The sequence below is a fragment of the Balaenoptera ricei genome, chromosome 3 (assembly GCF_028023285.1).
Source record: "Balaenoptera ricei isolate mBalRic1 chromosome 3, mBalRic1.hap2, whole genome shotgun sequence".
Lineage (NCBI taxonomy): Eukaryota > Metazoa > Chordata > Mammalia > Artiodactyla > Balaenopteridae > Balaenoptera > Balaenoptera ricei.
The window spans coordinates 85,249,263-85,263,950 of record NC_082641.1 but is presented as its reverse complement, the minus strand read 5'-3'; the positions used below and the strand labels follow the sequence as shown (position 1 = coordinate 85,263,950).

Below are 14,688 nucleotides of genomic sequence, written 5' to 3'. Positions count from 1 at the left end.
AAATACACATATGTGCTCTCAAACTGTTTGGCCTAAATGTCAAATGAGTCCAAGGAGAGATGCTAGATAACTGTCATTTCTCACCTACTTTAATTTTTGAACAGTGTTAGCCCAATATGTTGATGAGTTCACTTCTCAACTTTGCTGTTTAGAAAGTAAAGATAAGCAAGGCTTATTTTGCACCCTGGTTACTTCCAAGAAATTAAGTTATATGCACCAGTACAGTTCTCTGTAGGTGCTTACACAGGATCATACATTTACTCTCATTAAAAAATAAATAAATAAATAAACTCACACAGTAACCTAGAGTAACAGCAATTCTTCCTCCAAATCATTGGTTCAAATACTCTTATATGCTATTTTCGACTCAGGAGGACATTTAATTCATTTCTCCACTTCCTCCTGCCTTCACTTCCTTGGCTCTCTAGTTTAGATTCCATGATCCATCTCTTCAAGCACTATTATATGAACAGCCTAAATTCCCCAGCCTCTTGGACAGCAAAATCCTCAGAAATGACTTCTCAATTAAAACAATTACTTCCCTACAAATCAGATATGCAAATCCCTAGATAAATGCTACCTTTCACATCTTGCAGATATATGTTATCATTTTAAGAAGGAAACTGATATCCCCATAGTATCCCTTATTTCTATTTGCCAACTGGACACCTTTACATGGATTTCACATAGGTATCTCAGATTCTTCAGATTCTTCATGTGTAAGCTTATTTCTCCCTAAGTCACCACTTTTATCGTAATTCTCTAAGCACCTAGGAATTCTCCTTGATGCCACCATCTCCCACATTCATCACATCTAATCAATAACTAACATCTATCATGTCTCCAATCTAACTAGCTCATAAATATACCCACATTTCTCAAAAAAACCTGCTATCTTATTAGTCTGAAGTACCATTTGATCTCAGCTAGATGACCTTTACAGTGTTTTACATCTCTTCCACCAGATTTGGCCTCTCCAAGCTGTCCTCCACTGAGCAGGCAAAGTGATTTTTCTGAAATGCAAATTGATGATGTAATTACATGAATCTTTTGTTTAGATCATTTCAACCTGTTCTAATCATCTTCACCTAGTAATGGTGAACATTTTTCCTCTATAATCTCTCACATTCAATCCTTCATATTTTCTGTTCTCTCTGTAACCTTGCACCAAAAACACTGCCAAACCTCTTTGTCTGCCAAACTCTTTCATTCATCCATCATTTATTCCATAAGTTTTTTTGACTTCCTACTATATGTCAGGTATGTAGTATACTGGGTGCCAAGACATATTAAGTGAACAAAATAAACATCATCTACTAAATCATAATGGTCATATTCTACTGTATTTTAGGTCTCAGCTGAAAACCTCAAATGTCCTGTAGACTAGGTGAGTTACAGCTATGTTTTCTTATAACACTGTATACTTTTTGCCATCATAATACTTATTACTCTTTATGTGTATAGTTAACTTATTCCATGCCTTTCTTAAGAATTAGAAACCAACTCTGTGAGGGCAGAAACCAGAGCTGTATTGTTTATGACTATATACATGGCATCTGGCACAATTTTCTAGCATATAGACAGCATGAGGAAATATTTTTTTTAAAGAATGAAATGAAAAGACATATGGATGAAGTTGAATAATGCCAAGACACATCTACAAGTGATCTGTTCATAACATTGCACCTGTCATTACTAACAGCCCTAGAAACACTGAAAATAGATTAGAAAAACTTTGTCAAAAATAGAAGAACTTAATGGATGGACCTAGAGATTATCATACTAAGTGACGTAAGTCAGACAGAGAAAGACAAATATCATATGATATCGCTTATATGTGGAATCTTAATAAATGATACAAATGAACTTATTTACAAAACAAAAACAGAATCACAGATGTAGAAAACAAACTTATGGTTACCAGGGAGGAAAGAGGGATGAGGGATAAACTGGGAGATTGGGATTGACATATACACACTACTATATATAAAATAGATAACTAATAAGGACCTACTGTGTAGCATAGGGAACTCTACTCAATAGTCTGTAATGACCTATATGGGAAAAGAATCTAAAAAAGAGTGGATATATGTATAACTGATTCACTTGCTGTACAGCAGAAACCAATACAACATTGTAAATCAACCATACTCCAATAAAAAATTAAAAAGAAAAACAGAACTTAATAAAATCTAAAGGAATCTGTGTGTATGTGTGTGTGTAATTGCTTAAAACCAGATTGACAACTTAAAAAACAAGCTTAGATGTTTCACATATTCACAGGATATAAAAATAGTATCTAGGATTTAAAAATAAGTCATTCATATATTTAAATACTGTGAAAATGGATAGAACAATTAAACAATTAATGGAAAAAAAATTACATTTTGGAGATGAAATACTATGCAAATATAAGATGTTCATGTTTTGGTAAACGTAATTTTCACGGCGAAAATGGCACTAGAACATAGACTTTGTTGAGAGGAAAGAAAAACTGTGTCCTAGAAAACCATTCAAAGAGGTTCTCTATATATGTATCTTTCATTTTAAGTAAATTTACATTTTCACACCATGTGTCTCTGATTTTGCTCCATTATGGGAATGAAGTATGAGACTAGACTTACTAGAGTTAGCTTTTTACCATATACTCCCAATAATTTAGATCATACATTCTGGAAATATTTCCAAGGGAGAGACCTGGTGACGCATTCTCTCTTACATCCACCCAGAAACTCACTTAAATCTGAGAGACTATGCTCTTATAGAACAAAGTGGAAAAGCACTTTGGGGAAACAGAGTGGAAAGAAAGAACATAGGAATCCATTCCTGGATAATGATAGAGCATCAAGGCATAGTGCCATTTTTACTGTACTGTACGTAGTGTTATGAGAAAGCATAAAGGTAATTCACCTTAGTTTATAGGTCACGTGAGTCTTTAGGTCTCACGTTAAGCTGAGACTTAAAATATGCTGGAGTATAACCACTATGATTTAATGCATAATATGTATTATTCAATTTAAAACTCAATTATCCAATTTAAAGATTGGTAAAAATAAGTTCAGTATATATTTTTTGATTTAGGGAAATAACATATTATTTTTGCTCTTAAGAAAGCTCTTTTCCTACTCAATATAATTTTACACTCTAAAAGTGATTCTCGTATAATCTTATTATTATATTTTTAAAATTTTCCCACTGTCTAGTCACTATGTAGGAATAATTTAGGGATAGTATTTTGTTGAGGTATTTAGAGTATCATTAATTTCCTAACATGTTACACTATATTACTATATATTCAGTTTCCTCAGCTTGGTATCAGGGGATAACACTTGCCATAGGAAAATAAAAATTACTATAAAAACAATAGAAATTTGACCAACGAATTTGCTTTTCAAAATGTCTGGATGGATTGAACTCAAGCCTCTCTATAGGGCAATTTATCCCAGAACTAATATTTTAGTTGATTATAAAAATGAAGTTGGTTGGCCAGGTCTTTGAAAGTGTGCTTTAACTTAAACATATTAAACTAGATTGATCTTTTCAACAATTTCTTGAAAGCTTTTAAAACATAAAAATCTTATCATTTAGGTCCTTACCTGTGCTGTTTTTAGAATTCTTGATTATGAATACAGTACAAACATGGAAATATTGTTATTCATAACAGCTCAATTCACAGATTTAAGGTAAAGAAAAATGAAGCAGATAAATTGTGGATCTATTATGTGAGATGCTAGATCAAATAGACCTTTACAACCCTGAAGACCACTTGTATTGATGGTTTATATCCCTTTTTTCCCCAATCACCTGTGACTATTAATGCAAGGTATATCAAGAACTGCTTTCCTTTCCTACTGATAAAATTTTTATATTGCAGATAAGGAATGCTTCAAGTTACCAAATTCCTATGAAAAGTTTCTTTGTCCAGAAACTATGTTTACAAGCTTTATCATGCTTCTATTAGAGAACAGAGATGCCTGGCCATCAGTGTCCCACAGGAGGTAGCAAAATAGCAATCAGTGGCCACTATTAACACTAACTCCAATGGTATAAGGATGTTCAGACTGTCTATCCCCATGGGCCCATCATTTCCACCCTAAGTGAAGTAATAAAGGAATTCAGAACAACTCCCCCCATTGGAAGTCTCTATGTTACTCATTTGTCCTAGCAATCCAAGATAAACCAAATATTTGGTAACTACTCAGACATTATTCATACATCAGTATTTCCTTAGCACTTACCTTGTACTCTTACTATTTAAGGGACTAAAGATACACCAGTGAATGGAATAGACAAAATTGCCTGCTTTTAAGAGTTTTGAGTAGATCATGGGGACTATATGGGCCATTATAAGGATTTTGACACTTAATCTGAGAAAAAATGTGAGGCACTATAAGGTCTTGAACAAAAAGGCATGATCTAACATGTTACAGTTCATGATCTGGATTCCAAGTGGATATTAAACAGTGGAGGAAAAAATGAGAACAGTGAGACTAGTTAAGAGGATATTTTAACAATCCCAGTGAGAGAGAAATAGGAAAATTAGCAGTAAGGAATAATAATCGTATGGGGTATATCTTGAAGACATAGCCAACAGGATTTTCTAAAAGACTACATGAAAGGTGTGTGGAGGGAAAGAGGGAGGGAGGGAGAGAGAAAGAGACAGAGAGAGACAGAGAGAGAGACAGAGAGAGAGAGGTGATGAAAAGTAGTATGGGTAATATTTAAATGTGGCAGAGCATAGAAATAGAGAGAAAATGAAGGGACAGTCAAAATCCTCTGACTAGTCTTTCTCGGGACTTTAAAATTTTGACTTCATTTTGTTTATGAAACTCAAAGCAAGTCCTAGAGCAGAAACAAGGTTGATTCCATATTTGCTCAGTTTTAAAATAAATCATATCCATAATCACCACAGAGAACATGTTTAAGTACTGAAAGAGAACTACAAGCAGTTTTTAGACAGAGTAGTCTACTGGCAGCAAAATGAAAATGATTGGGTATTTGATGACTAAGGGAGCTCTTTTGTGTTCTGGCTACCAAATTCTGATGTGGGGTGGTGGGGAGGTTTCCCTGTGCCAACAATCAATTCTCAGGACACCAACTGGGTGTCCTAGAGTTTAGCTCAATTCTAACACTATCTACTCAGAAATAGCATCAGATTCCACAAGTTAAGGTTCATTCCTACTATACTGCCCCCACCTGCCATTTCAGACACCAGTCTCAAGCCCAGGTTGTCACCTGGGCTTTTGACTGACTGGCTATAGATTGGAGGTTCCCATGACACCCTCCTTGGGTTCAATTAATTTGTTAGAGCAGCTCACAGAACTCAGAAAAACATTTTACTTACTAGATCATCAGTTTATTATAAAAAGATATAGAAGACATGCATCTCAGAAATTCCAAGAAAATTATTCTGACACTGCATTTATGTGGCATGTATACTGAATAATGTTTCCCTACTTGTGTTTAAGTATATCAGTCTCTCCATTTCCAGAATCATAAGAATGCACTATGTTACTTTTTGAAATATAGCTTAGCCCTAAAAATTTATTATTTCGGTGTATAATTACCCAATTAATAGTCAGTCTAGTCATTTTAACCATATTTTTAAATAAAATCTGGTTACTACTGTAAAATTGTTTACATTGATGGCTCTCATCATTTAAGTAACTCAAAGTACTTGATACAAGAAGCCAATAAAATCCAAGTATCTTAGCTATGTAGCCTCTAAATAATTTGAGCTAAAATTTGGATGACTCTGGAGAATGGCGGAACTGAGAGAGGGTTTAGGGAAAGTTTATAATCCTACTTCGTCATGTAATAGATAAGAAAATCAAAACCAAAAGTGGTTTTGGCATGGACCTACGGACACTGAATAGTTAATAAAATCACAATTACTTGAACTCAGATAGCTTTCCGTTATGCACTCACTGCTTACTTGGAACAACATTTATAAATGTATATGACTGTCTAACAGAAAAGAAACGTATTACCCTGCACAGTTCCTGAAGATACTATGGAAAATACATGCAGGAGGACCTAGAAAACCATTTCTACTTTTCAGTTTCTCTATTTCTCCCCTCATGCCTCTCACAAACCTCTCGTATACCTCTCCTTCCCCCAAGAAATGAAGGTCCTGCTCTGTATCCCTCTTGAATGTGAACAAAGAAAATATTAGTTAGAGTTAATATAATCTCTCTCTTTTGATACTCTGATTTCCTCATTCCTAATCGCTAGGGAGGTACTGTACTAAATACCAATTTGAATTTGAAGTTCTTTTCCTAGCAACTGAGCTTTGATTATGGAGGGACATGTTACCATTACTTCAATTCAATCTTTCCTCCGTTTCAGGTTGATGATAGTAACAGGAAAATCAGACCCTCAAACACACTATGATTAAAGAAGTCCTAATCCCTTTTCAAGACTGACCACTTGAAAGAAATATTAATGTGACAGATATAAGGCACAATACATTGGCTAGTAATCAAACTGCTGATGTGCCAGGCCTATGAGAAATGAATAAATGAATTAAGAACTATGCCAGAACAGACAAGTCATAAATGTCTGGGGGTGAAAGATCCATAGCACAAGCCTATATTCTTTTGAGTGCTGATAGCCACAGGCTCCTAGCTAGTGATACAAAGGCAGAGAGAAGTGGCAGAACACTCCCCATTCCATTAAGTCAGAGTGTGTGATATGCAGTCACTTCTTGGGGTTCCCTCCACTGACATCTCACCTACATCAATGGGTGGCCTTATTCTTTTTCATATTATGGCTATTTAACACCCACCAAGAACCCAGGTATTACTTAGCAAAACGATTTTTACTATCAAGGGAAATCAGAATCTTTTTACCGGTTACACCTCGTTGATACCATTTTATAGGGTACTTTCTGGTCTTAAGATTCAATTTACTTTGTATGCAGAGAAATGGTTAGTTGGATTAAAAGAAAAATATGACTGTTATGCAAAACCTACATCATACAGAACCTTGGATAATATGTGACATCAAATAGACTTGAATACAGTGGCTAATAATTCTGTATGCCTGTCATTAGGTCTGTAGCTTAATACTAAAAATAAATATGAAATCTTGTAAAAACAATCCTTTCTTTTTTGGCTCTTGGGTTTAGGAGAAGGGTTTGAATAATTAGTTTTGAAGTTGCATTGGAAGAGCAAACAAAGCCATTTATCCAATATTCAAAAAGTTTCCAGTTTTTGATTTGTTCTAATCATTTTTAAATGACTTTAGAGAATACACCATTATACACAGCAAAATATTTTCTGTAACTCTGAAATATGGGCAAATAATTATTCACATGTATTAGTGTCACTACAAAGCAAATCTAATTACTTTGACCTCTTGGTCATGTGATTGGGTTAAAGAGTTAATAGCTCCATTAGTTAGCTATTTCTGCAATAATGTTGTTTAATAAACAACCCTAAACCCTCAGTGGCTTTATGACAGCAGACGGTTTCTATCCTTGCTCTTGTTTTGTCTGAGGTGCCTCAGCTTCAAGGTACAGATTGGGTTCAGGTCTTCTCTGCATGTCTCTCATTCTGAGACCAGTGACTATCTCTCAAGGTAGGTAGCAGACGCATAACAGGGGTGGTCAAAACCATAAGCTCTTAAGGAAGGAGCGACTAAAATTTCCTGGATAGTAAAAAATATTTCACAAAAGAATAGTACTGATAATATTTAATCTGAATCTTAAAGAATAAATATAATAATATTCCAGAAAGAGAGAAAAAGTATATTAAAAACTTTGAGTATCCGAACTCTCTCATATTATTTCGATAGTTTTTCCTTGATTTTTCAAATAGACATCCAGTTGAAACTTTGAATCATTCATTAATGTATTAATTTAATCAAGAATGATTTATTGACAATTAATTATGTGCCAGGCAGTGTGCTAATGATATGAATTAAATGGAGCAAAATAAATAGACATGGTCCTTTATTACAGACTAGTGAGGGAGATAATCAAATAATCACATCAAGGAATATCCAGTTACAGACTCAGATAAGGGTTCTGAAGGAAATTATCACAGCTCTATGAAAGCATGCAATGGAGAGTTTGGTGTAGTCTGGGGGCAGCAGGCACAACTTCCCCAAGGGAGTGATACTTCAGGCAAGAATATGAGAGTTAACTGGAGAAGAGGGAGAGTTTAAAGCTGATAGAAAATGTGTGCAAAATGTGAGAAATGATTGGAAATGGCACAAGGGAGTAAAGAAAAAGGGGGTTTCTGTTTTATGGTATTTTATATGTTTTTTCCAGGTTTTTTTCCTTTCTTCTCAGTGGTATGCACATGGTCTCTCAAATGAATTGGTCAACACAAGATGAAGAGTTTAAGGTAAATTGTAATCTGAAAAAAGCATGTATTGCCTTTATTTTATAGTTTTCATTAACAACTAATTCTGGAGGATAGCAGAATATAGACTCCTGATTTGTTTAGGGTCTTGAAACATGCAAATATTTAAATTTGTGTTTCTCCTTCTCTGTAAGTGTCATGATGTGCATGCAAATAATATCTGCAAAGGGGAACATTTATTCTTTTGAGCAAACAGGTGACAGCACTTTTATTTTTTTCTTTCCTGTGCACGATATTCTTTATTATGCTTCATTTACATGTAAGTTAATAAATGAACAAAGATATAGTATAATAGACCATATTTAGACCAACAAATGAACATATGATGAAGTATCATATCTTTATAAAAAGTCTCTTCCACAATAAAGTGAACTTTCTCTAAAGTCTCTATTTTATGTAACTTAGGATTCTAGAATAGAAAACAAGAACTTTCCCTGGGCCACGGTATGAATCTGTCTCTATATCTGTTATAACAGGGCATCTCAATCATGTATCTCTCTTAATACATATGACATCTGATATCCACAGCAGTGAAAATTATATAGCTATATGTATTCATTATATAGTTTATACCTATGTTATATATAGTAAATATTTTTCATGGGTAAGCAGTATCATATAAACATAATGTTGATTCCAAACATTTTGTTCATGTCAACTGTTAAAGCCAGTGTTCAGATAACAGTTAATTGCACCATGTTGTTTTAAGTAATTCATTTTTCTAATGTATAATACTGACACATATGATACAGAGGCATTGGCAGGCTTATCCAAAATTAAGTAGAACTTCAGTGAAAAAATGAAAAGAAAATAATCCTGAGTAATACAAGCTCAACAACTTAACATTTAAAAAATTATTAAAGATTTGATCAGAACTAATTTTGATACTAGTCTTACTCTCCTTAATAAACCTAGACCCGGAATTCTAGAATATAGGAAGTCTTATAACCCTAGATCCTTTCTGCTCTAATGAGTCCTGAGAGTTAGAATTAAAATTGCAAGGCCACCAGAAAAGCAGGATGGCACAGTGGCTTTGATATCAGAAAAACATGAATTAGAATTCCTGCTCTCCTACCTACTATCCTTGAGCTGAGTAAATGTCTTAACTTGTCTGTTTCAATTTCACAACTTTTAAATTGAGTATTGTATTGCCCTGCATAGGAAGTTATTGCAAAGAACACAAAATCTAATGTGTAGAGCATTTAACACAGTGTCTTACATTCGATACATGTTCAATAACAGTGGCTAATATTATAGAAATAATAAAACAGAAATTCAGGTGTGCCGTAGTGTGGAATAGTTAATCCTCAACCTTAACCCTTAGTACTTTGATTTCTCTAGGGATCTTCTGGCTATTGATGACCCACACATTAGATAAAGTTTATGTGATGGTACAAAGATATTTCAAACACAAATATTCTTACAGATTTTCCTAAGTTATTTCTGCAGTCATGGCTTAACAGCAACTGCTTGATTCTGGCAACTACAATTGTCAGCCTGGTAACTGAGGTCCTTGCCTACAGCCTTGTGGGAGTCTTCTGGCCCTCTGGCACTCCACAGTGCTTGCCTAGGCAGGAAAATACTCTTGCCAGTGGAATCCTGGGCTTTCTGTCATGGCAGATGCTCAACTACTACTCCAACAGAGGCCAAGGCTGTGGCTCCCAAAGCACCATAAACTGGGAGAGTCCTTTGCCAAGAACCCCAGTGTCTAGCAAGGGACATCTTTAAAGGGCTATGTGCTGAAGCCTGGCAGGCGCCAATCCAAAAGGTTTTTGATACCAGATTGTTTTATTATTCCAGAATTAAAGAAGTATCCACATACTCACAGTTTGAAAATCATTTTATCAGTCATGTTCCTTTTCAGAATATACTTTGTCACATGGGTTTAATGATACAAATATTTGAGGCCTAAATATAGTTTGGTTTTTATAAAGGGAGAAAAAGAAAAGAAAAAACACACTAACCTAGTTCTAAATTCAGCCTTCTTTGAGAAAGAAAGAAGACTAAGAATAGAGGCAAACTATAATTCCTATCTACAGAAATAGCAGAGAAATACTGACACATTATTGTAGACTGAATCAGGGTTATATACCAGATATTTGGCTTCATGTTTCTTTTAAAATTGCATTCCTGTCCATTCGTATTAAGTTTGGATTGCTCCCAAGAGTTCCTTTGTGGCTAATTTAACACCTGTGAAGTCATGGTGATATTAAGTATAAATTCATTGTCTACTGCAGGAATAATTTTATTTTACTCCAAAGTTATTGCAATAATTAGTGAAATTTCATAAAAGTTCATATTGGTTTAAATCACATTATTCATTTTTTCCATCAATTAATTAGAGAATAATTTTATGACTTAAAAAAAAGTCTTTGATTTCAAATATTAAAAAGCTAGGTTGGAAACAGAACTGTTCAACCACATAAAAAGCACCTAAAATAATGTCTTGAAAACAATGAGGTCATATTAAAACATTGTGTGAAGTCAAGTTAAAACCTAATGCCTTCTGCCAGTCTTCCTTTTTTACCTTTCAGTTCCTTTTACCTTATCAAATGTATATTGTGAAATATTGTTGGGATGGGTATTGCAAAAATTAGTCTATTAGTTGGATCAACCTATCAGGACACATGACTAAGTGGCAATATGTTGAATTATATAAACTAGATTTTTTTTTCTTGTAGGTTATTTTACATATGTAATATTTTGTACTCAGAGTAGAAACCAGCAAGATAGAACCTGGTTATGGCGTAAAAGAGTAAAATAAAGTTGGGAAAAGCTAAATGCAATAGCTGTTGAAAATGCAAGTTATTCTAGTTTATGGAATTTTAAGCACATTCAAAGGTTTTAAAAATATGCTCTTATTAGAAGCAAACTAGAGTTAGTAACACATCTCTAATGCATATTTAATATGTTGAAGTCTTTAACTGGGAGTAATATTCATATAAATTAGAAATTGTAGTTTAAAATTAAAATATGTCAAGCATTAATCATTGTGCACTATCACATAAGCATTTTTTTGTAAATTAAGCACAAATTTCTCTATGCATCTGGAATTCAAGTAGTATTATATTCTATCAAAGTTTACTTTTAAGAAAAATAAATGAAATCAAATGAATGCTATTTACTATTAATATTTCTTTTGTGCCCACTATGTATGTCAGGCCAAATATAAGTATCATCTAAACTGAAATTATTAGATTATAACAAGAATCTCAAACTCAAATACCTACAAGGACCACAGAGCTAATATAAATGAAGGAAGGAGGACTGACATTAAAAAAAAAAAATAGGGACTGGTAAGAAGTTGTGAGAGTATGTGTTCATCTGAAAGCATCCAACCTTACAAAAAAAATTATAAACACTGTGTGAGTTAAGACCAACATACTTTGAGGCCGACTTTGGTTAAATAGATAGGAAAGAGCTTCTTTTTAGCATTCAAGAAGGTAAATAATACAGTCATTATTCTTCATTAAGAAAGTAAATACAGTAATTCATGAAAAAGCATTTGTAAGATATGCAGCCAAACTTAGAAATAAAGCAGGGCAAATAGATTCAATCATTCTATGTATTTATTCAAAATACCTTTGAGTTATTTCTGTGGGCTAGACATGGAACAGAAAAGACGGATTTGGTCCTTAACATTTTAAAGGTAATAGTTAATTGACATGGATGCAAAAGCGTGCACGGTATCCTTAAGTAAGGAAATAGTTCCAAATGATTCTCTGCCATTTCCGGGAGGTGGATCCATGGATCTACCATATCCACCAATGATTTCACCTGGGAGGTACCTCAGGCAAGCTTTGGAAATTTGTTAGGGTATTTAGTTATTGCAATGGAAGGATGCTTCTGGTACTTAGTGTATAGAGGCCAGGGAAAGTAAATATTCTTTAATGTACTGGTAAATTACACACACTGGAGAATTTTCCACCACAAAATACCGGTGGTGTCCTGTTTGAGAATCACTGTTCCAGGCCTTGTTATCCCTAATAGGAGTACCACATCCAAAATCTTTATTATAATTCTCCCACTTCTAGCCCTCAGCTTCCTCTTTTTTAGATCATTTTAGTGCCCCTATTATATCAAATCTTTGACCACATCAGTATCTGATGACACCATAATTTTTTCTTTGTCCAGTAAAATATTCTCATTTCCTCCTTATCTTGATTAATTTTCCTTTCAATGCTTCCTTTACATATACACTTCACTCTCTTACACCTCTCTTCCTCAGTTGCACTCTGCTAGCAAAGACAATTCTGGTTTAACCAGATTTTTCTCTGACTCCGTGCCTACACCATATAGGAGAACATGCAAATACAATGATTATTTTCACTTTATTTTATCCTTCCCAATCTCAAATTGGTCCTCAGCACTAGCTGGGAAATACTAGTAGAGTTCCCCTGGAAATGTTGCATCTAACCAAAATATTTTTTAAATGTCTTTTCTTCTGTCATTAAGCTTTCAGTACCCCCTATATACTTGTTCCTCTCAAATGGTAACTTTATTTCCTAATTATCTTAGAAAATAAGGTGATTGAAAGATATCTACCTTATTTTCCTACCAATAAGTGTACATCTACATCCCCCCTTATGTTGAATTTTTCTCTGGTTAAAATTGACCAACAGTCCCCTCTCTTTCTAAGTCGAAACTCTAACTTGTATTCTAGATCTCACTCCAATTAGTCTGTGAACAGAAGATTTTTTTTTTCTCCTAAAGTTTACCTTTTCTAACTACTGACAATATTCTTACTCCAATGGATCATTCCTATTAACATATACACATAATACAAGTGCTGTCCCCAGTTGCTACCTCACTTCTCTGTAGCCCTTTACAGCTAAAGCAATATTAATATGTATTACCTTCTCACTCAGTCTCTTCTCTCTTGAACACATTCCAATTAGGTATTTTTCCTCAGGACTCATAAAACCACTCTGCAAGGTCACCAATATTCAATTTGCCAAGTCCAAAGATTCCTGGTTCTTGTTTTAAATTTTCAGCAACTTGTCATATTTTATTTCCCTCCTTTTATTTATTTATTTTTTTTATTTCCCTCCTTCTTAAAACATGTCTCTTATTTGTCTTTCAGCATACCATGATCTCTTGGCTTTTCTCATATTTTAAATATTTGAGTGACCCAGGACTTAGTGTTTGGTCCTCCTCTCTTGTTTGTCCGAAAACTCTGCCTCGTTAATTTTATGCAGTCCCTTTGCTTTAAATAGTATCTATATGCTGATGACTCTTAAATTAATAACTTCAGATCAGAATTCTCCTCTGAGTTCCAGACACATATATTCAATTTCCTACTCAAGGTCTCCTCTCCTATGACAGTTAGGTATCTCAAACTTAATGTCAAATAACTTGCAATCCCTACTTCAACCCCATCTCCCAAACTTGTTCCTCTTTAACTCTACTCATTTCAATTAATAATCTTACCATTTACTCAATTGCTAGATCCCAAACCCAGGAATTAGCGTGGAGTTCTCTTTTATGTCCATCTTCAATTCATCAGAGAGCTTTGCAACTCTCCTTTAATTTTCACCTCTTCTGTCCTTCATTTAGATCATTTTAAGTATCTCACATACAAATTACTGAAATCTTTGCTCAGAAGTCATCATTTAAAATTTCCATTCATTGTTCTCCCTATCTAATATATTCCCTGCTAGAAGTACTCTCCATTTGAATTGTCTTCTAATATTTAACACTATTTGAAATTATCTTGGTCTTTTTTTTTAATTTACTTGTTTATCTTCACCTCTTCTAGCTTAAAGTTCCATGAAAAAAATAGGAAAGGTCTTATCTTCCGTGTAAATGATATATACCAAGTGTCAATAACAGCACCAGCAATAAATGAGTAAAGACCTGTAAACTATCATAATGGATTGGTTTGTAAAATGACTGTTACACGAATCAGAGATGTTAGCTATTATCAAGCTTTATGAATACTTTCAAGGACATAAGCTATCAAGAGACTCAGTCAAGCAGAGGCCTGGAATATTGATGGTGGCTCCCCAAATTCTCCATCCTTGCATGGAACATGCACTTTCTGGCCCAGTGTAGACAAGGTCACTAAATGAGTTACATAGGTTATTAACCCACATCATGGGGAGAGGTTAGTTTATGAAAAAGCTTCATTTTATAATCGAGCTTATATGACCTTTTCCAGGGAGCATGAGTCCTAAAACCATGGATTCTGAGTGTTTTAATAACTATAAGCAATGTTTAAACAAGGACATCTTTAAGAACATTTCATGGATAAAAACCCTTCTCTTTATAAATATTATTTGACTATTTACCTGGAGGTCCAGTAATCATGCTGACAAGA

General features: G+C 34.1%; 1 long non-coding RNA gene across 1 annotated transcript in view; it reads left to right on the top strand.

The window, feature by feature from the left end:
- The first annotated feature begins 7,503 nt into the window (after window positions 1-7,503).
- Window positions 7,504-14,688, top strand: part of LOC132363713 (uncharacterized) — a 69,754-nt gene continuing 62,569 nt past the window's right edge. Inside the window, exons 1-2 of the long non-coding RNA XR_009502645.1 lie at window positions 7,504-7,581; window positions 8,276-8,351. This is a non-coding gene — a long non-coding RNA (uncharacterized LOC132363713). The remainder of the gene's footprint in view (window positions 7,582-8,275; window positions 8,352-14,688) is intronic.